Source organism: Polypterus senegalus, chromosome 11, assembly GCF_016835505.1.
Source record: "Polypterus senegalus isolate Bchr_013 chromosome 11, ASM1683550v1, whole genome shotgun sequence".
Lineage (NCBI taxonomy): Eukaryota > Metazoa > Chordata > Cladistia > Polypteriformes > Polypteridae > Polypterus > Polypterus senegalus.
Genome location: NC_053164.1, coordinates 33,348,947 through 33,374,650, shown reverse-complemented (window position 1 = coordinate 33,374,650; position 25,704 = coordinate 33,348,947). Strand labels below are relative to the sequence as shown.

General features: G+C 41.8%; 1 protein-coding gene across 3 annotated transcripts in view; it reads left to right on the top strand.

The window, feature by feature from the left end:
- Positions 1–2,269: 2,269 nt before the first annotated feature.
- The window catches only part of LOC120538818 (PH and SEC7 domain-containing protein 2), a 114,900-nt gene continuing 91,465 nt past the window's right edge, over positions 2,270–25,704 (top strand). The window contains exons 1-3 of one of the 3 annotated variants that reach the window (XM_039768306.1): positions 2,270–2,421; positions 2,566–2,803; positions 17,259–17,421. The gene's annotated coding sequence lies outside the window, so the exon portion shown is untranslated. Of the gene's footprint in view, positions 2,804–17,258; positions 17,422–25,704 lie in introns of all 3 variants that reach the window. The other 2 variants (XM_039768307.1, XM_039768308.1) reach the window with 2 other exon arrangements.

Here is a 25,704-nt window from a genome sequence, read left to right as displayed (position 1 = left end):
TGCAGTCGGATCAGCTGCTGGCTTGCTGCTGCTCACGTTCTGCTTGTCGCACTGCATGTCGATCATTTAAAAGCCTGTACAGCAGCTGTCCTTTTGTCTCATTGCCTTGTCTTACGGGACATTAGTCTCTCGCGGGATGTTAAAGTGTCTCCGAGAAAATCACGTATCGTCTCCTTCCAAGCCTTCCAACATTTTGTTTTATAATAGAGAGAAATATTAGCCCACAAAGAGTTGCTTTTGAACATAGGTAGACCATTTATGCTGCTCCCCGATGAAAGAAAATGTTTCTGCTGGTCTCTGTTCAGATAAAAAAAAGCAGATTTAGAAACGTTAACCTGCTGTTGCTTGTTATAATGTTATGATTGTGGCTCTGGACTCTGAGGGTAATTTGTTTTTCTATATCAAACTAGATAAAACGTTAATGCCCTGACAGTGGCAAATAGCTTTGGTTTTATATTTGATTTGATTACTTTAATGTTTAAGTTTACAAGAAATATTTTAACTGCTGCAATGTAAAGAGAATACTGCTGTTAAAAAGAACCTTAAGTGTTTGCAAACCAATTAACACACAATACACCTACTTTTGAGTTCATTATTGAATTTTGCACATAATGTGATTGTTTTGACTGTCTGCGATTAATCACGATTAAAAATTTTAATTGCTGCCCAACACTAATTTTTAACTTTTAATTTAGGGCCAGCAGATAGTAGGTGGGGTTCTCTTCTGTGAAAGTCCTGGCTTGCTTTAATGGAGTATTTTGTTGTGAAGACAAAGTCCCAAGAAAATATTTTGAGCACCTAAACTAGGAGATGCTAACATGAGAATGCAATAACAGAAATGAACAGAACAAAAATCAAAAACCCAAAGCGTAAATCTAACTGCTCAGATTTCACCAAATTTCTGACATTTAAGTATAACACAAAGAGAAAATATATTTTACTTGAATTATTCACTGTGGGATGCTGGACTTCAGCAGCATAGTTATATTAAACCTCAAGGTAATTGGACTGACCCCCAGATTGACCCATGAAGTCAAGGAACCTGACGAATCAGAAAGTGTGGTGCACTAAGGTGCTGCTAAAACCAATAATATAATAGCCCTCACAATCATGTGACAAATAACATTTAGATAAAACTAAACTAAAATCTGCAACATACATACATATTTTGGAGGCTTCACACCTTTTTTGCTGTATCTGTGTCCTTGGCTCATAACATAACATAACACACCTTCTTCTACCTCAAGACATCCATCCATCCATTTCTTTACTCACTTATCTAGTTCAGGATAGTGAGCCTGCACCTATCCTGGCAGTGTTGGGTGTAATATGGGAGCCAACCCTGGGTAGAGTGCCAGACACAAAAAAATTGTGAAATGTGGGGAAAGTCTCAAAAAAGGAGTAAAATCAGAGCAAGACTTTCACTAGTCTGTCTCAAGACAGGCCTCACTCCAGGCAGCCTGACCCCATTCTCAACAGGTAGGCTTCAAGTCCTACTCAGACCCAAAAATGGGACACAGGCTTTTTGCAAAGTGGCCTAAATTAATTCCTGGTTTAAAATGAAAAATGCACCTTTGGCAGCCATGACAGCCTAGAATTGCCCCCAAAGGGGCTTCTACAAAATGCTGGACGAAGGGTTTGAATATATATTTCAGCTTTTGATTTTTAACAAATTTAACAAACCTTTCTAAGAACATGTTTTCACTTTGTCATGATGGATTATTGATTGTAGATTGATGGGGACAAATGGCAAGGATATCCATTTACATTTAAATCTAAAATGCAATAAAGTGTAGTGCAGAAAGTGAAGGGGTCTAAAAACTTGCGAATAAACTAGTCAAATCATTCCTGATCTTATTGTCCTGTTAAGTCTTTGAGAAGACTGCACCGTTCAGGACTCGGGCATTTGTAAATGTTCCTTCACATGAGTTTCGATCTTAAGGGTGTTTTATAAAATGGAGATTGATGGGCCGAGTCAATTAATCACCTCAGACATCCAGCTAATAGTGCGAGGCCGGCCAATCTGATCTTGAGCTGGACTTCCATTCTGTCACTTATTACACAAAATGCTTCACATGAGTGAGAGCTCAGCTATTTCTCTGAGGCTTTTATTCTGTAGAGAGAAAGAGAGATGGTCTATTAGCCAGAGGGAAGCATGTTCCTCATGCACATTCTCGCTCGTGCCGGGTTCTCCTTTTCTCATTTCACAACACTGAGTCTCCTCCTTTCTTGACACCTGGCCTCAGGCTGAAAGCTTCAACCTAATTTGTATTTTTGAAAACAAATGAGAGAAGTGACTGGGAGACGGTATCTCCGCCCTCCATTTTGGGCTGGGCTTTGTGCTTCCTACATTCTCTCTCTTGTCCCGTCATGGTGTGGCCGCCTGTCGACAGGTTTCACCCCTGAACACCAGGAATGGAGGTAAGCTGAGCTGCAAGAGCTCTGGGGCCTGGCAGTAGGGCTTGACTACACATCCTGTGCAGAGACCAGAAGTGTAAAAGCGGAGTGCATCTGGCAGTGACGCTGCAGCTCAGTGGGTTTTGGATTTTTTTTCTTTTTTGCTAGCACGGCTGATGGCTGCTGACGCTGACAGGATGCGGTGCAGGGAAGTCAGCCTCCGCAAGAAGCACCACAGCTACAGTGTAAAGCAGGTGAAGAGTGTGACATGGTGAAAGAGGAACCAAAACCCCCTCTCCTGTTTCCAGGTATCAGTCACTGAGTCTTTACTTTACTGTGGACCTTCACAGCCTGCTTTACAAGGCAAATAAGAAGAAGATAACACAAAGCAATGTACGCTAAAAGGGTAGGCAACCATCTTCATCTTTTATGTTTCTAACAGTGACAGCATTTTGGTGGTGGAGATGACAAACAGCACTGTCTTCTCTGCCACAAATGACACACTTTAATTTTTAACACATTTTCCTTGCACTTTCTGTTGTCTGGCATGTTTACCTCCCATCCTGGGTGTGAATTGTGTTCTGCCCAAATATGTAATGATTAGCACAGTGATAGTTATAATAATTGCTGTTTACTGTAAGTGACACTTTACAGAATGAAGAAGAAACAGTTATAGATGTGAGACACAGACAGATGCTCATTAGCAGTCTTTACTTTTTTATACAGTACAAAGTCCAGTGAGAGTATGAAACTTTCCTGCTCTTGTTTTCTCTTAAACAAAAAATCTCCATGGGCTTGAGTGACTCCCATTTTAACTTAAAAAAGGAGAACATGCACCTTAGATGCATCGGAATCCTAACTTTTTCTATAAGAGACAACATGGCAAATGTGAATGGCACGATATAAAAGATGGATAGTCCCAGTTATCTTCTTACACATGCTTTGGCAATGTCATTCAGTTTTAAATATCCAGTTGAGTGTTTCCATCCTTTCTTCTCTGTCAGAGTTTACTCTCATTGGTCCTGCTTCATCTCACAGAAATGGTCTGACTTGGGGACAATTACCATGAAGGCAGCTCTGACGTCTAGCTGGAAATGTGCAGATTATCTTAGTTTCTCTCTCTTGCTCTCTAAAAATCTGAATTTTTAATGTGACCCTTCTGGAACTTTCAGTAGCAGGGATCAACTGCATATCCAGCTACTATGTTGGAAAATGGAATGATATGGAATAAGTAGTTTGTAGTCGGATGTCCTCTGGCCACTTCAACACATGAGGTTCTAAACTTTTAGAGGTGGTTGCTTATTCTTTAGCTGGGCCACCTGCTGTCCTTTTGTAAGGCTACTTTGCTCTTTCATATTTAAATATTACCTTAGTGAACATAGAGGAAGAGAGAGAGAGAGAGAGAGAGAGAGAGAAGGCACTATATGATAGATAGATAGATAGATAGATAGATAGATAGATAGATAGATAGATAGATAGATAGATAGATAGATAGATAGATAGATAGATAGATAATATTTAAGGCACTATATAATAGATAGATAGATAGATAGATAGATAGATAGATAGATAGATAGATAGATAGATAGATAGATAGATAGATAGATAAGAAAGGCACTATATAGTAGAGAAATAAATAAAAAGTGTAATTCAGGGATTGGCAAATTTTTATGGTGACAGCGGAATTGTTAATAACAATGCTTAAGGTGGGCCGTATATAAAATCTAGATATGACTATGAACCAGTTTAACCAGTGCAATGTTTCTCAATCATGGGCTTGTGAGTTTCTATTGGTTATAATGGTAGTGGGTCATGGTAGGTCCTGAAGTGATGATGATAGGTGAAAATGGAGTTGCGACATCAGAACGGTTGAGAAACACTGACCTAGTACATGTGTTAATGACAAGTATTAACTTTGAATTTTTTTATTATAAAGCTTTTTATTAATAGCTACTAAGAGCAATGCTCAAACACCAATAAGAGAGTGATTTTAAGTAAAGTGATTCCATTGTAACACTGTGCTAGTCATGAACATGGAACTGCATACTTTGCTCAAACTGTTAATATCAACTGAGATGTTGGTTGTTTCAAAAATTAATTCACTGCAAAAATGTGTATGCTCCCCATGCTTGCTTTTAGTAATTTTCATTGTGCATGCTCTACCAAATAATGGTGGCCTACACACAACATGGCTTGCAAAATCTCAGAAACAAATCCAGAGTAATGCAGAGTTGGTAGAAATCAATCAAATACATTTTGGCAAACTTGAATGAACATTTGCAGTGGAACAGCCATAGGACATATGAAGCATTGTCCACATTAACAGGAAAAGCAGATGAAAAGATTGCAAAATCTTCTCTCGTGATGCCTAAGGTCCTAATAGTGACATTCAAATTTACAATGTAGAATGACTCCCTGAGCTGCCTATTTGGTTCAATCTCACTTCTGTCTGAAGACTGACCCTTTAAATTGGGAAAATGAATGGGTTTTGCTTGTTGCAGCTGACTCAGATTATTGCCATTGAGAAAACTTCAAATAACAACACAACCCCACAATTGAAATGAGCTCACCTGCAAAGTGCAACCCTCCTCTTCTGTCTCAGTAATGAAGGGCTTGAAAAACACCTTAATTGTCTGATGGCACAGCCAGGATGTCACCACCAATAAGTGCATTTTACTCCTTGTTTCACCAAATATATAGGATGAAATACAGGACTACATACTATCAGGATCCTGAAATGTTTTGTAAATTATTTACAGGTTATTTTTCTGGTTCAAGTATTGAGCTGCATATAATAATAATATCATTATGATATCATTATAGGGTGTTTTTCATTGAAGAATCTCATTGAATTGAATCTTTTTCGATTCAACACTTCATTTTAAAATGCATTTTTAATTTGGGCCGTTTCCTGAAGACATTTTGTTTTGCATTTCATCTGTTCCACTCACAGAACACATGGAATGGACTGGTGAGCCTGTCATTCATGACACAACAGGATTAAAGACTTTTTCTTCTTTGCTACTTATTTTTTTGAATTCACATTTGTTAGTTTTTTTGTTTTTTTTTCTGATTATGAAGTTGGCAATCCTTACTGACTTTGATCTGATCTTGCTGTGTTTAGCTTTGGTAATCGGTTATTTTTTTGATCTCCTGGATTGACCCTTGCTTCGGTTTGTCTTCCAATCATCATCTTTTTCACTTGCTCTCTGGGTAGAACGCATGTAGTACTCTTTTGCATTGTAAAAGCTCTGTTTATTTAAATATTTTTGGGTGGCACCACTCAGCAAATTATTAAACTTGCGTCAGCACTCTTTAGCATTATCATTTTAAGAACATAGATTTCTACAAGACGTTCACAGACCATTTGGACCTGGTGCCACAGATTATATCTCACCTGCGGGCCGTAGTTTGTTGATACTTGGTGTAATGAAAGGCATGGATGGACTTCTACCTTGGCCAGGATAGATTTTGGGAGGCCACTTTGTTCCTTTTATACTCTTTTATTATGTAGACCTTAACAGAATGTACCACTCTGTCAGCCTTTACTGTTACTTCCCCCTTACATTTACATTCTATAACCCCAGGCAAGTCTGACGATGCGGATTCAGCTCCACGCTCCCATCCATGTTCGGGAGCCCGTGAACCCAACACCTTCGATAGATATAACCAAGTTGAGCTATAAACAATTGAGCAAGGGGCTGGTTCAAAAAGTGCACAAGTGCTTTTATATAAAACAGTCAACAAAACAGTGTTCAATAAATAGTGCAGTTCAATCAAAGTTCAAATAAATAAATAATCCATAAAAGAAATGTGGAGGTTAAAAACAATAGAAAAAACAATCCTTTTAAAACGAGGTTAAAATGTTCCTTAGGAAGCAGTCTTTAAAAACAACAAGCTCGGTGCTTCTTTTAACTGGTGACTCCCCTGCTTCTCCCTGTCCAGGCTTCGCAACAGGGGAGCCACTCTCTCTGCAGCTGCCCTTTTCCTTTCATACGCATGAGAGTGGAGACCTCCCTATCCCTGGCTTCGGTCTGGCAGTCATCCCAGCCTCGAGACTTGGTCCAATCTAACGGCCAGGACGCTCACGTTGGATACCGCCCCGACCAAGCCCCCCGACTCCCGCTGCCTTTCCGGCCTTCTGCGGCCAGTCGCCTTCCCCTGGTCACTCCTGCTACCTGTTCACTCAGCGGGAGCGACATCATCTACAACCCCTGGGTGTAGGCCTAACACCCAGGCTTCCTCGCAGCTGCCCACAAGCGCTCATTCGCTCGCTCACCCACACGCTCTTCGTGGCTCTCTCTCTTTTACTGACATGCTTCCCTATAACCTCCGTCTCCTTCTCTTTTTCTCTCTCGTTCTTCTTCCTGATCTCTTCCAACTGACTTGCGCTTCTTTTATACAGTGAGGGGCCATAACAGCTGCAGCACATTAGCCACGGGAACAATCACGGATGTGGGCAGTTCCTCACCTGTGCACTCGGTGAGAAACGCCCACACCGTAGATCACCCTGTGGCTTGCTATGGCCACTACGCCCCCTCACAAAGCCGCGAGCGCGGTGATTATTTACTTAAAAAAAATGGCCTTTGCTCAGCGAGCTGTAGACCCATAACACCACAGCAAGTAGATAGAGAACCAAAGCAAGCAGAAGAAAACTTACACATTTATACATGTACTAGCAAAATACCCGCGCTTCGCAGCGGTGAAGTACTGCCTTAAAATTTTTATTAAGAAGAAAAGTAAACCTTTTTAAACTGAGGGAAAATATACCAATAATTATTTGTTAAGGATCTCTTTGAATACCACGTTGTCAATTCGGCCCTCCGGTTGTTATATGACCAATTTGTGCACTGAGCTAACCAACTACGTGGGAGGCGTGGGGATGGGGGACCCAATGCCGCCTCACATGGTGACCGAGCTGCAGGCTATGGACATATACATATATGTAAGTAGGATTCAGTTAGCGTTGGGAACCCGCGTACCAAATTTCTTAAAGATGGGCCCATAAGTAGCAAAGGCCATTGAAAAGTTCAATATGGTGGCCGACAGTGGCATCATACCACCGAAATAATTACGTACATTGGTTTTGGTTAGCACAGGGAAGCCGCCTACCAAATTTCATGAAAATAGGGCCATAAATAAGAAAGTTGAACGTGGTGGACGTTGTCGACCGTTATGACCGTTATGCGTAGAATTTTGAAATGAAACCTGCTTAACTTTTGTAAGTAAGCTGTAAGGAATGAGCCTACCAAATTTCAGCCTTCTACCTACATGGGAAGTTGGAGAATTAGTGATGAGTGAGTGAGTCAGTCAGTCCGTGAGGGCTTTTCCGTTTATTAGTATAGATTATAAAAAAACAAAGTAAAATGAGTGAGACAAAAATACAAATAAAACCTCTCTGTCTTAGTTTCTGGTCCAGCTAGGAGTTTGCTTCTGCATTGCCTTTGAATGGAGTGGCAGAAACAGGCAGCAAAGCTTGTTCTCCTCCGCTCAGAACAGAAAATGGCAGAGTGAGAGCCTGCAGCATGTCATCCTCCTCTTATTATGGCTCTGTAGCCACTAACTCACCAATAAAACAGCTCAGGCACAACCCATCTTTGTTCCTGTCAGCAGTTTCTCCCGATTCAAAGGATACACAAATTTAGTTTCAGACTAACAATAAAGAAGGGACATACAGGTAATTAAATCGTAGAACACCAGCCCGCCCTGGCCAATTCTACCTCCCTCTTATCAATGATCAAATTCTTAAAACTCTGAAGGGGAGGGAAATATAATGGCTTACATTCAGAAATCTATGTTCTTCTTTGTTATGTTAAAAGGCAATTTATAAATCACTATCACAATATTAAATATTTATGGTTAAATATAATGAATGATAATAATAAATAATAATCTTTAAAAAGATATTTAGAAAGTGCATAAAAGTTGGACAGCCAGTGTAGATGGGTGCTTCTTTTTCTGGTCCAGAGGCCCTAATAGATGAACTGGGTGTGGGGGCTGCCATAGCTGGGCCAAGTGTTCCCCCAGTATGTTGGGTGGCAGCATCCCTCTTGCTCCTATCTGAACAACCTTAAGAATACATGGGAGATGTAGTTCAAGGGGAACTCCTGATGGGGTCCATGGGTGCCACAGGAAGGAGTTTTTGGGAGGAGGCTCTCTTGTCAGGTGGAGGTTTTGCCTGACCCAGAAATATTTTATGGCTACCAGACGTGCCAGACACGCTCCTTGGTCAGGTTCAAAAAGGAGCCCTCCGTCTCACTTAGGGAAGTTACGGTCAGGAGATGAGTTTGACAAAGTTTGAGGAGGAGGAAAAGAAATGTAATAGGAAAGGAAGGTCATTGTGATTGGCGAAAGAGCCTGTGAAAAGGTATTTTTGGAAAAATAAAAGAATACACTTGAACCGAGGACTTGGCTCTGTGCAGTTGTGGTCTAGGGTTGTGGCCTTTGATGCCCCTTAGAGTCCACAATAGAATATTAGGACATTATAACGAGATCAGACTAATCAGCCCAATAAAGCTTGCCAGTCCATCCATCCATACATTATCCAACTTGCTATATCCTAACTACAGGGTCACGGGGTCTGCTGGAGCCAATCCTAGCCAACGCAGGGCGTAAGGCAGGAAACAAACCCCGGGCAGGGCGCCAGCCCATCACAGGGCATGCACACACACACACACACACCAAGCACACACTAGGGACAATTTAGGATCGCCAATGAACCTAACCTGCATGTCTTTGGACTGTGGGAGGAAACCCACACAGACACGGGGAGAACATGCAAACTCCATGCAGGGAGGACCCGGAAAGCAAACCCGGGTCTCCTAACTGCGAGGCAGTATCGCTGTCACTTGCCACTGTGCCGCCTCCTTGCCAGTCCTATGTATTTAATTCCTAAAGAACAATAAGAAGTCAAGCTGTGAAGGTCCTACTGCCTACCTTACTACTTGGCATCTTATTTCATGTGTCTGTGGTTCTCTGTGTGAAGAAAAAGTTTTTAATGTTTGTGCAAAATCTGCCGATAACAGGTTTCTAGATAGATAAATGTATATGAAAGACACTGTATCCTGCTATACATTTATTTTACAAGGTTGTGCATAAAATACCAGTTTGTTTATCGAATCACCTGTAACAAGCTTTTACCTCATCATAATTTTTACAGGTACATTACATATTTATAAACAGATCCTATTAACCTGTTATGATATTAAATAAACTTTGGATAATAATGATGCCAATCAAACTGTTATCTGAGTTTAATATTTGTAGGATTTGTTTCTGTTTTGAGACATAATATGCCACTTACTCTTTGGATCTTCATAAAACAACTGCTTAGTTATTATTATCACTTTAATACAAAAAAATTGCATTTTAACATATAAAAATCAGAACTGGAAGTTGCTGTAAATTCATGTCTGACTTTTTTTTAAATTTTCAAAGCAAGGCCGTTAAAAGTGCAGCTTCTCAAGGGGATGTACACACAATGACCTCATTCATTGAAGGTGTCAACAGAGAAACAACTCCCAGACCCTTTTATTATCTGTGTAATGCAGACTTCAAAAGAAGTGACTGGCAACACACAGCTGATTAATCAGAAACAGAAACCCAGTCATGCCAGTTACAAGCTGGACTGAAGGTTAATAAATTTCACCTCGCCTGGCTATTGTTTCTCTTTCTTAGTCGGATAAGTAGGCCCCACACACATCACCTTGGTCTCTCTTTTTTGGTTTTCTATGACACTGAGCCCCTGTCTTAGCTCACAACCTGCACAAACACCTTCTGCAGTTCATGAGATGGATATTAATTTATACTGAAGAGACAGTAGGAGATTTGAAAAGCCTAGCAAACCGCACAGTTGTCCTCATGACTGGCACACTTCTCAAATTTGTTTCAAAATACCACACTGCAAGTTTCTAGCAGAGTGGTCAACATGCTTTGTTTGTGTGGATGAATCTCTGCTGGGAAATCTCCATGGGCTTGAGTGACTCTCATTTTATTCACTAATAATCAGCCAAAAGTAGGACCCAAGTACTGACTGGGACATATTTACTCAGTAATGGGTTGGCACACTTGTCTGTTCCTGCAATAAATGAAATATTTTTGATTTTACGTTTATTTTATTATTTTTTTCCCAGACATTTATCCCTACCCTTTACCTTTTTCTGCACTGTGTTATTCATATTCTATGATGAAAAGGACAAGAGATAAAAAAGAGGGAGAGGGAGCACAGCTAATGGCAGTGCTCAAGCATTGTGCTTTTGTGTCTCCCATTGCGTACTTGCAGTAGGTTTGCTATCTTTGTGCTTTGGAGCACTTCCCTGCATTTTTTTTTTTTGCCTAGCATCCTTTTAATTATATTTGCCTGTCTTTCATGTGTATGTATTATATGTGTACTGACTAGAAGCTTCGTCAGTATAATTTTTTTGAACGAACGACAAGAAAATAAAAGAAAAATTATCATAAAAACCAAAACACACTCCAAAAGAGTAGTAGTCAAAGAGAAAATTAAATTACTATGTTTTTATCTAATCTTGGATAATAAAGGAAGTCATGTGGTGCAGCGTTACTCTGTCACCAATCACCTGATCCCAAAGGATCATGGGAAAAAGTTATAGCAACGGCACAATCTAACCTCTCAAAATGGTGACTGCAGTAACTAAACAAAAAAGTATCAGAAATGATGGTTAAAAATGATTCATTTTTAAAGAAAGTAGTAATTCACTAAAACTAAAAACAGAATTAGGTACGTTCGTTTGAAGAAACCCCAAATGAGAAGGTTTTGATTTTTATCTATAAATAAAATTCTAGGACAAAAATAAAGAAGAATATTTAACAACATGTAATCTCAGCTTTTTAAGGATTTCAAGGAAAATAGGATTTTATTTTAAAGTCAATAACTATTTTTTTAAACATACATTGAGTATGTGAGGATCATCCAATTAGCTGTCAGGTAGTCGGCAAAATGATCATCCATTAATAACAGTGAGTGTAAGTGAAGAGTGCATCTGAAAGGAATAAAAACAAACATACGTTTTATGAAAGAGTCTAGAATCCTTTGATTAAGGAATATGTGATCATTTGTTTCAGAAGAGCAATTCAATTATGTTTATGTTCACACACCACATTCATTGAATAACTTCACTATACTCATTAACATGACTGAAGTAAAATATGACTGAGCGTATCATGATGAATCATTTTTATCATGTGGAATCATTTTGTTTCAGTTTTTTTTTAATATTAGGTGGATTTCTCATTGTCTATTTATTGGTTACCATTGTGATGCCATTTCGTTTCTTGTAATACGGTTGCTGCCATTTTGTGTTGATCTTTTGGTTGCATAGCCGTGCTTTTCACAGGTTGCTATGCCTATTACCAGTCAATAAAGCAAAAGTCAGTTAATCTGTTAGATCATCTTGTTCTAAATTTAAAAGATGATGACCATGTGTTATGGCAACCCAAGTGCTGGAAAAATTTCTAAAACAAAAATACATATTATGATTTCTCTATTTTCTCTTAGGGGCATGAATGCAAACTTAAGAGTTAGGGCTTGATACATTTATTTTTAATAATGTTTTTTTGGTCACCCTCTTGGCAATATTTATTTTGGACTCCTATAGTGGCAGTGAAAACTGAACAAACTTTCTGAATAATTTAGGCCACAAGGAGAAGACATATCAAAACACCAGGAAAAGTTAAGGAGGGACAGTTTCATCTTTCATCAAACCAAATCACTAAACCAGATCATTACAAATTTTATTGCCTCAAACTTGCAATCAGACTGACAGATTAATGTACAGTAGCTGTTAAAACCGATAGATAGATAGATAGATAGATAGATAGATAGATAGATAGATAGATAGATAGTTGGTAGATAGATAGATAGATAGATAGATAGATAGATAGATAGATAGATAGATAGATAGATAGATAGATAGATAGATAGATAGATAGAAAGGCACTATAATACAGTAGATAGATAGATAGATAGATAGATAGATAGATAGATAGATAGATAGATAGATAGATAGATAGATAGATAGATAGATAGATAGATAGATAGATAGATAGATAGATAGCAAAGGCACTATAATACAGTAGATAGATAGATAGATAGATAGATAGATAGATAGATAGATAGATAGATAGATAGATAGCAAAGGCACTATAATACAGTAGATAGATAGATAGATAGATAGATAGATAGATAGATAGATAGATAGATAGATAGATAGATAGATAAGGCACTATAATAGAGATAGATAGATAGATAGATAGATAGATAGATAGATAGATAGATAGATAGATAGATAGATAGATAGATAGATGAAATACACTATATGATAGATAGATAGATAGATAGATAGATAGATAGATAGATAGATAGATAGATAGATAGATAGATAGATAGATAGATAGATAGATAGATAGATAGATAGATACTGAAGTTGCCTCAGCTTCAAACTAACCATATATTTGTTTTAACCTATTACTGTGATGAAAACTTGCAAAACAACAAAAAGACATTGCTGCCACATGCTTTCCGTCACACCCCAGTACTAATTACATATCATCAAGTGTTTAAAAAAATTTAATGCAATGAGTCATGTAAATTACTGTGTGCCAGAAAACCTTCCAACATTCTAGAGGTTGCTTATAGCTGACTTACACTGTCCGAGTAATGAATTTACTGTGACATCCAAACTGTCATTGAAGTTAGCTGCAAGGACAAGGTAGTACATTTCTGAAAGAAGGTGTAACTTTTCTGTTTGCATGATTATGTTGTTTTGTGTTTCTTTTTTTTTTTTTTTGCATAATCTCTCAAAACAAGACAGTGGTCCAAACTGTGTATGAAGGTTTCATGAAGCCGCAAATTTCAGGGTTGATATGCTGCCCCGGGTGCTCACAGTTCTTGCTCTCCTTCCATGATAGTCATAACTGAGATGGACTAGGATAAATGAGGGCACACATCAAGTAATGTCAGTCATTATCAAACCTGCTATATCCTAACACAGGGTCACGGGGGTCTGCTGGAGCCGATCCCAGCCAACATAGGGCACAAGGCAGGAACAAACCCCGGGCAGGGCACCATCCCACCGCAGGGCACACACACACACACACACCAAGCACACACTAGGGACAATTTAGGATGGCCAATGCACCTAACCTGCATGTCTTTGGACTGTGGGAGGAAGCTGGAGCACCCGGAGGAAGCCCACTCAGACATGGGGAGAACATGCAAACTCCACGCAGGGAGGACCCAGGAAGTGAGCCCGGGTGTCCTAACTGCGAGGCAGCAGCACTACCACTGTGTCACCATGAAGTAATCTGCAAAAGTGAAAAGTGTTTTTTATTAAAGACAGTGTCAAAAATAAAGTGCAGTACAAAAGAAAATCTAATCAATAAATAATCCCTAAAAACTATAATCAGTTCATTCAAATAAATTTCATTTTTATTTTCTCCCTGACTTTTGTTTTATGGACATCAAGGGCAACAAAAAATCTTTAAAAAAACAAAGAATTGATTTATAACAATAAAAGGAGCACAATTGGATGGAAAACTAAAAAAAAAGTGCCAAATAATCCCAAAACAACAATGCCTGAAAAGGTAACCCAAAGCAAGTAAGACCAATTTGCAAACCAGAGAATAGCCCTCCGAAGTTGAGACTCGAAATGTTTTGACCAAATCACCACATATTAACTCAACAGAGCCTTCTCACTGTCTGGGTGGCACCACCTCCCAGGGTCTAAAACAGGGGTCCTCAATCCCAGTCTTGGAGGGCCGCAGTGGCTGCAGGTTTTTGTTCTAATCAGAAAGCTAATCTTGCCTGTAATTTAATTTCATGGCTTGTTAGTGCTTTAACTCTGCTATGTGAGCTCATTCTCATATCCTAGATTTTCTTCCCCTTTCTCTAAGGATCTCATCCAAATGATTTGAAGGCCACAATGGATGAGTAATTCTCAGTCCTTCACTTTTTTCTTGTCACTTTCCTTCTATTTAATTCATGGTAACAAGCTAAATGGAGAATGCTGCTCATTTTGTCATTTGCATGTTATTGCTAATTAGGAGCAATAAAAAGAAACAAGAATAGAGCTGTTTAAGAGTAAAATAAGCAATAAGGGTTCAAAATCTTAATGAACGAGACAATTAAAGTGAAGCAGTTAGTGCTTCTTATTAAGCAGTTGGGTTGGAGTAAAAACCTGCAGCCACTGCGGCCCTCCAGGACCGTGATTGAGGACCCCTGGTCTAAAATATCTGAGAGCTCTTCTTTCTTCCAATATGTAAGGTGAATTGGCAATTGTAATTTGATTTATATAAAGTGACCACGAGTGTGCGCTCTGAAATGGGCTGGCAATTATAACTAGTGTAACTAGTGTAACTAAAACACCAAACAATTTGTTTAAGTAAAAGCAGAGTAAAAATTTCAAACTAAATTGAAATTTAAACAGCATACTCCAAACCTGAAATAAAAATGTCTGAATTAGCATAAGCTGTCCTAATTTGGGGTGTTCATAAGAAATGTGATGATTTACTTCATGATGTAGAAGTACATGATAAACAAGAATAGTTGTGTCAAATAGTTCACATATGTTTAATAAAATAAAATGTTTGCTCCCATTTACATACTTCAAGTCTAAATAATCTTAATTGTGACAGAAATCTGTCATTTTTCACTCTGATAGAGCTCCATAGAGGACTAGATTCCAAGTAAAAATGATACTACACTTGTGGATGTTTGAAATTTGTCATTTATTACATTCTGGGAGTAGCTGTTAGAGGACTAGAACCACCAGTAAAGAATCAAATATCAAAAATATAAAATATTATCATATTCGTGATCAGCAACCACAAAAACACATAAAATGACACTCCACATTCCAATATTACGAATCCCAATTTTTTCAAAGTTTTGTGAAAATGCGGGCAGAGTAGTGGCTTTGAGTCCAGGAATCTGCACTGGCAAATGGAAGGTTGCCAGTTTCTAATCCAGTAATTACCAGAAGTGACTCTACTCCATTGGGCCCTTGAGCAAGGCCCTTAACCTGCAAATGTTCTGTCATGGGTATGGTGTTAACCTGCATCCAGCCCTGCAAGTAGACCCTCCAGTTTACAGGGAAAACTTGGGGTTGGTGGCAGAATTGACAGTCCAGCTACCATAAAAAAGCCTCACGCTATTCCATTACATCTGAACTAGTGTGGTCTAGTGAGGTCTCACCCTTTGCATGGCTGCACTTGGGTCCTAATCTGGGATCCTGAAGTGGTTTGTTATGTGGTGGGTGCGGCAACATGTTCCTTTGACCCCTCATATGCTATCTGGGAGTGAACCCCTGGGGTCGGTTAATGTGTCAAGCAGAACTTCCTAAAATGTCATAATAAATAAATAAATAATACATTTTCCCATGCTCAAGACACTTCATGAGGGTTTTTCAGGTGTAGAGGGCCAACAATAGGAGCAACCCCAAAAATCTTGCCATTTTGCTTAATTAAACATCAAGACGAGTTGATCAGTCGCATTTAAGGGTTTTCTCGTCCCTGTGAGTCAAAAGGTGCTGGCCAAAACAATAGATGTAATTTCAAAGTGTTCATAATTAATTCTTAGGAACACACTAATCATCAGTGGAAGCAAAATCTGTTGTTGCTATCAGAGAGTACACTACTTTTGACCAAAATTATCAATGAGGTGCATTACACTCCTATATATTACATTCCTAGTTCTGAATCGCAATCTGATTATTTAGGTGGTGTGAAATGAACAGCCTCGACACACACAAAAAGGTTTGTCCCTGGCTGCAAATAGGTTTAAATATGGCACTCATGTGCATTGAATGGAGTCCTGACCTGAACTGCCATTAAGCAGGAAAGATGGCGGCTTTAAAGGGTCCCCACCGGAAGTGATATCATCTTCGCGCCCGAACCGGAAGTGACTTGGTCCTTGGCTCGGGAACCGGAAGTAATGTTGTCAATGTGGAATCAGACCAGATTTCCCTTGTTTGGTCTGGATTTCCCTTGTTTGGTCTGCAGAGATACCCTACTACCCCTTGGCCTGGTATGGAATTACCTTCGCATGGTCTCTTCAGCTCCCTCCTAGTGGCGCGTGTGTGACAGTGGTTACCTACCAGGTAACACTTGTGGTTGGTCAGCCAGTCGGCAAACATCCGCTATATCCTCTCAGTTGCGAGAAGCAGCTCATAGATACTGTTGTGATAAGTGAGTCAGGAGGAACAGCACAAGAGCCTTCCTCCAGGTAATCAATTATTCAAATTTATGGAAAGCCCAGAGGTGAATCCTTTACAAATTCACATGAAAGTAACCCAGTAAGTTTGACTGATGCTCATCACAGTTTGGTAGTTATTCACTTTTAAGTAACTTTGGTGAAACATAGTAAAGTAAAGTCATTGAACCAGAAAAGAACCACAGAGATGGTGGTTCAAGTCAACTTTGGTCCACCATCAAAGCTAACAAAGTTTGTAACAAATAGAATATTCTGAAAATTCATTTGCAATGAAGTAGGAACAGTTGCTTTCTGTAAAAATGTAAACATGCATGTTAAATTCAGTAAACCACGGGGCCTGCTGAATTATGATATGGAGCATTTATCACCAAGGTCCCTCATCACACTCCATTTATGATAAGCCTAAACATTTTCTTATCCTCGTTCCCATCATTAGCTGTTTTGATGGGCACTAAATCTTTTTGATCAGCAGTAATTATCTCTGCAGCTTTTCACCCTCTTGAACATACAATAAAGACGTGACATGTGCTATGAGAAGGGAATAGTGTTGCAAGGGTTCGGTAAAAATAGAAAAGTGAAATTAAGTTTCTGAAAATTACATATTTATTATGTTTTTTTGCAATATACACAGTTGGATGACACTGAAAAATGTTGGACATCTTACACGGTGTGGAACGTGGCCAAGCTGGGTGAGGCGTGCAACAATATTGTTATTTTGGATCACCCGGCAGCAATAACAGAAAACTGTGCAGAAGAAGATGTTATTCAAGTCTGCATTCGCTGCATGTTTCCAGGTGAAGTTGACCTGCAACACTCTATTTTATTTATTTATTTATTTATTTTTTGGTTGGTTTCTCTCTCTCTCTCTCTCTCTCTCTCTCTCTCTCTCTCTCTCTCTCTCTCTCTCTCTCTCTTTCTCTCTGTCTCTCTCTCATTTTCTCTGTCTCTCTTAGAAGTCTCTAGAATCAGACTGATAGCTGTCAAGGTTATCTATGTTTTTTGAAATGACTGAGGAGTCCAAACTGAAGCCATGGACCTTAGGAAAGTGGGACAGGATGTTCTGTTTGAGTGACATTTCTGCACATTTTTATCCACTTCCGTCTTCTTCATTGCTGTCTTTTTTCCGTCTCATCAGAGCTGCAGTCAGTCTCTAAGTGAAGTACTGCCTGATGAAACATGCAACCCCCACAGAGGACATTCCATGTCTATGGTTTCCAAGTTAATGATGTTAATATAACCTTTTGTTAGGGGTCTTTAAACCCCTTCCTCCTACCATCCAGTGTTCTCTGGATGTGACACTGATGGTACATAGAGGACTTGTTTTAGGAGACTGAATTTCAGTATTCTGAAGCAGTGGATCATCCAACAGATTTGGGTGTGCATCATCATGTCTCTAAGGTTGCTCAATTTTTGCCTGGTGACTTCACTGGAAATGGTGAGGCAGTCATCCCAGATGATTGCCAAAATCTTACAAAGAATAAATCTAGTCTGGTTACAGATAAGAGAGCAGTCAGTGTGAGACATTGTGAAAGCATAATGCCTTACAAATGAAGCAGCCCAAGTAGCATTTCTTGACACACTTCTGTTGAATAATGTGTTGGCTTAAAGTTCTTAATGCTAGTGTGTCAAAGAGAGAGGATGTGCAGAGTTACTCACAATGGTCATCAGTTTTGTCTTTATTCTCTTCTCCACTACTTCCTCCAGCAGGCTCAGAGTGCCCCCCATTACTGAGCACACTTTCTTAATCAGCTTGTTGATTTGGTAGTGATAGTACCAGCCCAGCACACTACAGCATAAAAAATCTCACTGGCTGTCACAGAGTTATAGAGCAATAACCCATGTCTTACTACCTTGCAGGCACAAATGTTCTTATGAACAATTCCTTTATAAGTTCAAGGGTTTTTAAAGACCTGACAGCGTAGTATTTTGAAAGAGATTCTTGCACAGCTGTTGTGGTGTTAAATAACCTCCTCAATGGATGCTTTTTAAGGTAGCTGTCTGCCAAGGATCAGAAAATGGTTCACAAATTCCAGAGTTTCTGCAGAGTGATGGTCAGAAGCTTAGTTGCCTCACCAGAGACATCATTGTATAGGATTTCAGTTTATCAACATTAAGGATCAGTTCTAAGCTCTAACCGTCTTCTGTGAAGATCTTCAAAGTTGACTGGCATTCTTCTGTGGAATGTTTTAAAATGAAAGTCATCTGCATATTAAAGGTCAGTGACTATGATGTTGGTCACTCCTGTCTTCGCCTTAAGGCGGTGTAAGTTGAAGAGAAAAACAGTAAGAAATCAGAAGCAGAATACAAATTGCAGAAAATTTCAATATGATAACATAACCTTGTTTGATGCCTTATCACATAGAAAATTAATCAGTTTCCCAATTATTGCAAAAGAAAGTTTAAGTCACCTAGCAATGCAGATAAATCTGGTAGGATCTCTGTGTCTGACCAGGATTTTGCACAAAGCTTTACCACTGAAGTCAAAGTCCTTGTCATGTCAAAGAAAGCTTCTTGTTGCTGCCCCCAGTACTTCTCTCAGATTTGCCAGGTTATGAAGGTCATGTTCATAATGGTTCACAATTGTCAAAGTCACATTGGGACTCAGAAAGGATTTCTTTAGCAAGTGGGAGTATAGATTTAGGAGCACATGGGCAAAGGTTAACCTGGTGGTGCAGAGCAGAACAAAACCAGAATGGCTTGCACACTTTGATTCTTCACAATTTAAAATAGTAAGGTCTGGTGTGATTGCTTCAAAATTCCAGGTTATGAAGTTCCTCATCACCATCTTTGAATGTCTCTGTAGAGATACCAACCATTCTTTAGTCCTTCATGCATGTGATGTCTCGTGTGATCTCCTCTAGGGCTACAGATGTGTTTTCTGGATGTGTTGAAATTGCTGGAATCATTTCACTTGTCACTGTGGAGTCGTAGATCAATAGTTTCTTCAAATGCTAGTTCCAATTGGGAAAGATGACATTATCCTCTAGAAGGGTTAATCTTATAACCAAAGTGAAGTAAGGCTTTTTGAATTTCAGATTCAATGCACATTAGTAGAAACTACTGATAATGCGGTGATTATCAAGAACTCCTAAGCTTTCTCCTTCCACCATTTTTTCTTTTATCTTTATCTGGGGCTCAAATTTTGTTCTCACACATTTATCTAGTGATATCTACCATGAGCCGAATAATTTCCTTTTTCAGGATAGTTGGTCCTGTGAAAGGTGCAGTATATATCAAAGGTAGGATAATTTATTGCACCATTTACTTTCGGCATCCATGCATTATTCAATTTTGAGAATGTAGGGTGTTAGTTTACCCATTCAGGAACCACGTCACTGTTTTCTGTATGTGCCACATTAGACCTGCTACCATATCGCATTGACACATAGATCTTATCTTTTCCATTACATTATTAGTCTTCGATAAAACACCTAAAAAGAACATAAGGCAAAAAAATAAATGAATTGTATATTTGTGGTTACATTTAACAGGAAAACAGAGTGATGGTCAAGATAAGGTTGTGCTCTGATCATTTCTTCAGAAATAGAATTCTATTAAAGTTGGCCTTTCCACTTGCCAATGACACAAACTACAGGTTGGAGAGTTCCAGTATAGAGAAACAGCTCTGTTGGGGCCCTTGGGTGCCTGGTTTCTGTTCAACCTGAAAGTGCCATGGATGACCACTGGACCACTGCTGCAACATCAGAAATATTTCTGGGTCCAGTTTAAAGGAAGCACACTGCATCAACTCAGGTAGTCAGAGCTGGAAGGCAGTGTGTGTCACTTAACAGGAGGTGTGGAAGGAGAGAAAGAGAATTCACTTGTTTTGTAATTGTCTTGTTGGTTGTTCACACTTGCAGAGGTATTTGGTGCAAAAAATTATTTTAATCCAGGGCTGTGTTGGGCGACATTGTGCCTGGGGTTTGGTACTCGGTGGCATCTCCTACTGGCTACAATATATACAGTATTCTCACCCAGTATGTGTGACTATATATATATATATATATATATATACACATATATATATACATACAGTTTGTAAATATACTGTATATATATATATATATGTGTGTGTGTGTGTGTTTGTATGATTAAACAGGAAAACAATGTTTTGTTGGCCATAATAAGATCATGCTTTGATCATTTCTTCAGAAATAGGGTGCCATGAAGTTGGCCTTTCTGCTTACGTGTCTACTACAGGTTGGTGTCTCACCCACTCCATGCACTGAAGTCCCCCACAAGGATCAGCCTACCTTTTCATATCCAGATTAGAGTAAAGCTGCATTAACATACCTGTCAGGAAGATAAATACAATGATATACATACTATCTAGTTTTATCTATTTTTATATATATATATACTGTATATATATATATATACAGTATGTGTGTGTGTGTGTATATATCTAAGCCACTAGGGGGTGTACTGCCACCCTAACTTCCAACACAGACAGGCAGCACACAGGTTCAACTCAACACCTGTGTTTATTTACAGTTTGCGCATACATTACCAACACTGTCACAATACACAGTCCATTCCCTTCCTTGTCGCCAATCCTTCTGCCTCCACTCTTCCTCAGGCTTTGTCCACTCCTTCCTCCCAACTCTGGCCCCTCAATAGAGTGAATCAGCTCCTCTTATTCGGGTCCCGGAAGTGTTCCAGTATTACCTGGAATCACTCCCAGGTGTGCTGGAATTCCTCTATAGGGCTCTGCAGCTCCCCCAGTGGCCCCTACGGAACCCAACAGGGCTTCACCAAACTCCAGTTCCTGACATTCCCTGCGGGAATCCGTGGTGCCACAGCCGCCCAGGAGTGCTGCACTCTAGTGTCCCAGAGGAAGTATTGCCTCATCAATGCCATCTCCCCTGGTCCTTCCACTCTGCTGGCATCCCGGCCAAGTAGTGGCTGTGGCCGTCCATCACAATATACAGTATACAGTATATATATATATATATATATTGTCACAAAACGAGACAAAGACAGAAAAAGGTTTGGGGCAGCCACCCATGTAATTGGTATCCTGGCTGCAAAGTCGTTTTTTTTTCAAATACAGCACTGAAGTGCTTACAACAGAGTCCAAAACAAGACTGTCAGAGAAGGGAAAAGGGAAGGCTTTTAAAGGGGAGGCAGGAAGTGAGGTCATAAGGATGGGCACGTGTTCATTTTCATTGGTTTAGTCCCGGATGTGACATCAGGGGCGGAGCTGGCAAGGTCTGTCTCCATTGGCTCGGTCCCAGAAGTGACGTCCAGAGAGACAGGTGGAACCTCCCGGGTTAGGTCTACAGGGAAGTGAGAAAGAGAGTTAGTGCACTCTGCCACATCCCGGTATGGCTCAGAACTGCCTTCACTCGAGCCCTTTAGCTGCCTCCCATGCGCGTGTGTGACAAGGCCCCCTCAGCCCAGACCCGTCGGGTCGGGCGACCTAACCGAGAGGTCGTGAACCCGAGAGAGCATCAGCGTTGGCATGGAGAGCACCCCGACGATGAACAAGCGAGAACTTGTACGGCTGCAGGTCAAGAAACCACCGGGTGACCCGCGGATTCGACTCCTTGTGCAGGGCCATCCACTGTAGAGGTGCATGGTCCGTGACAAGGGTGAACTCACGGCCCAACAGGTAGTACCTCAGCTGAGTGATCGCCCATTTAATCGCCAGAGCCTCCCTCTCCACCGCTGCATACCTGGTCTCCGGTCCAACAGTTTCCGCTCAGGAACATGACGGGTGTTCACACCATCGACACTTTGGCTCAGCACGGCTCCCAGGCCTGTGTCCGGCGTCCGCCTGGAGGATGAAAGGCAAAGAAAAGTTAGGTGCCATCAAAATAGGTGCGGACGTAAGGGCCTTCTTCAAGTCACCAAATGCAGTCTGTTTTGCAGTCCATACCACAATGTTCGGGCCCTCTTCTTTGTTAAATCAGTCAAGGCGCCTTTCTCCAAAACCGGGTACAAACCGGCGGTAGTACCCGCTAACCCGAAAGGCTTGGACCTGCCGCTTGGTTCATGGACGGGCCATTTCAGAATGGCATCAATTTTGGAGCACTGTGGCCTTACGGTACCCGACCCACCAGGTAGCCTAAATATTTGGCCTCGCTTAATCCAAAGAAACATTTCTTGGGATTAATCCGAGCCCGGCCTCACCAAGTGTCCGTAATACCGCTTGGACATGCTGTAGGTGTTCCTTCCATGTGCTGGAATAGATGACCACGTCATCTAGGTAGGCAGCACTGTATGAGTTATGAGGCCGAAGCACTTTGTCCACCAGACGCTGAAAGGTTGCTGGAGCCCCGTGTAACCCAAATGGAAGGACACGATACTGCCAGTGTCCGCTAGGGGTACTAAACGCGTTTTTCCTTCGGAGTCCGTTAAAGGAACCTGCCAGTACCCTTTGTCATGTCAAGTGTGGTCAGGTATTGAGCCTGTCCAAGCCTCTCGAGGAGGTCGCCCACGCGTGGCATTGGATAGGCATCAAATTGGGAGACTTGGTTGCCGACGGAAGTCATTGCAGAACCTCCAACTCCGCCAGGCTTACCGACGAGCACAATGGGGCTGGACCAGGGACTATAACTTTCCTCAATCACACCTAGTTCCAGCATGCGCTTGATCTCAAGCTCCACTTCAGCCTTTTTTGCCTCGGGAAGACGGTACGCAGGCGTTCTCGGACAACAACCCCGGCTCTGTCACAATGTTGTGCTCAATCAGAGAGGTCCTTCCGGGTGTTCACTGACTACCTCTCGACGGTCCGGATAACTGTTTCCAGCTCCTGCCGTTGCCTGGGTCTCAAGTCTGCCAAAGTTAAGGTCGTGTGTGTGAGCGAAGAGTGAGGGGCTGGCCGGAGGAGGGATCGGGTCCCTGTCCTTCCACGGTTTCAGCAGGTTCACATGATAAACCGCTCCTTTGGCCGCGATTGGGTTGACTCACCAAATAGTCGACCAGTCCCTTCCTCTCCTTAACTTCAGAGGGGCCCTGCCAGTGGGCAAGCAACTTAGAGTGGGAGGTAGGCACTAGGACCATGACCCGATCTCCGGGTGGAACTCCCAAGAGACGTGCGCGGTTGTAGTACGAACCTGTGCTGCTTGAGCCTCCTCCATGTGACTTTTAAGGACAGGCCGAATCTTTCCAAATCTATCGCAGAACTGCGCGATATACTCCAGTATGTTAGTGGGAAGAGCCTCTTCTTCCCAGCCTTCTTTCAAAATATCCAATATGCCCCGAGGTTGTCGCCCATACAGTAGTTCAAAGGGGAGAACCCGTGGAGGCTTGTGGGACTTCCCGATAGGCAAAAAGGACGAGGGGAGGAGCTGATCCCAGTTCCTTCCATCCTCGCTGACCACCTTACGCAGCATTTGCTTGAGAGTTTGATTAAACCTCTCTACTAATCCGTCGGTTTGAGGATGATACACGAGGTTTTAAATGCTTTATTTTCAGTAATCTGGCAGTCTCCTTGAACGTCTCCGAGGTGAAGGGGTCCCCTGGTCTGTCAAGACTTCTTTGGGGATCCCCACGCCAATACCCTAGTAATTCCCGTGCGATGGCTTTAGAGGTAGCTGAGCGCAACGGAACAGCTTCGGGGTATCGTGTAGCATAATCCACGAGGACTAAAATGTACTTGTGTCCTCGGGCTGAGGGCTCTAGAGGTCCCACCAGGTCGACCCGATTCTGTGGAAGGGAACGCCAATCAATGGAATAGGAACAAGAGGAGCACGGTCCCTCCTAGGAATCTGTCGCAGTTGACACTCCGGGCAGGAAGCGCCAAAGCGGCGAACCTCCTCATTAATTCCTGGCCAGTAAAACCGGAGCTTGATCCGCTCCAGAGTTTTTTCGGTGCCCAGGTGGCCACCTAGGAGGTGGGCGTGTGCTAGCTCGCAGACCTGCCGCCGGAAGGTACGCGGCACTAGCAGCAGCCTCGTCCTCCTGCCATGCATTGCTACACGGTAAAGGAGGTCATTATCTAGCACAAAGTAGGGGCCCTGTGGCATCGACTGACTAGTGCGCTGGCCATTGACAAGGACCACTGCATTTTTTACAAACTTCAGGGAGTCGTCATTCCATTGCTCCCTTTGAAAGAAGCCGGCGCTTTTAAATTGAAACCGCAACACGGAGAGAGGGTCAGCGCCGACCTCAATGGGCGTGGTTTCCTCCCGCTCCGCCGGCGCTGGTGGATGACGTGTCAGCCTGCGACGCCCGGAGTTGCCCCGTCAGCCAGGACGCCTGCTGCATCTCTCTCTGCCGGCTGATTACACGGCGTGGAGGCAGCTTGAGACGGTTCATCTCCGTCCATAACGAGGCCCAACTTAACCCGGGAGTGGTATGTGTCTCACCGCTTTTAATTCAGACCAGTCCCGCCCTAGTATCCCCGGGTGTGGAGGATCAGGAAGGATTGCCACGGTTAGTTTCTGGACTGACCCTCCGTAGCTAATGACACAGCGGCGGTCCTGTACCAGCGGGTTTCCCGTGGACACAGGTTATACTGGTCTTGAATTTTAGCCATTGTCGCGGTAGCACAAAGCGGCGGGCAACAATGGAAATGTTGCTGCGGGAATCGAGCAGAGCGGAAGTTTTAAACCCGTTAACGATCACCACGCCTGTATGCGGGACCGTCAGCGGGTTTGTCAGAGCACACCAAGCCCTCCTCCCCTCCACCTGCATTCCTCCTCGCCTCCAAGCGGTTTTGCGCCCGCCGGACACCGATACAAGCTCCGGGTTGTACAGGGAGGGGCTAGGTCTTGGGACATACCCGGCTGAGTTTGACAGAAGGGCGGTTCTGCTCTCCCAGAGTGTGAGGCCGCCCTCTGTGTTTCCAGAAGCTCTATGAGCCCTGACATGTTCAAACTGTGCCCCAGACCGGCTGGGTGAAGCCCTGGGGAAGTGCTTTCAGGAGCAGATAGCAAGCTACCTGCTCAATTACCTGGTAGGGCTTGTTTTCCAAGGGCCGTAGCCACTGCCATACTTTTGCCCATAAGGACCAGGCTTGTTTACTGGTCGGCCTCTCAGGGTCCAACCTCCACTTGTTATTTTACTCACCTGCCAGTCTGGGGCACCCCTGGGTGGTAAATGGGGCTGTGGTTTCACTGGGGGCAGGC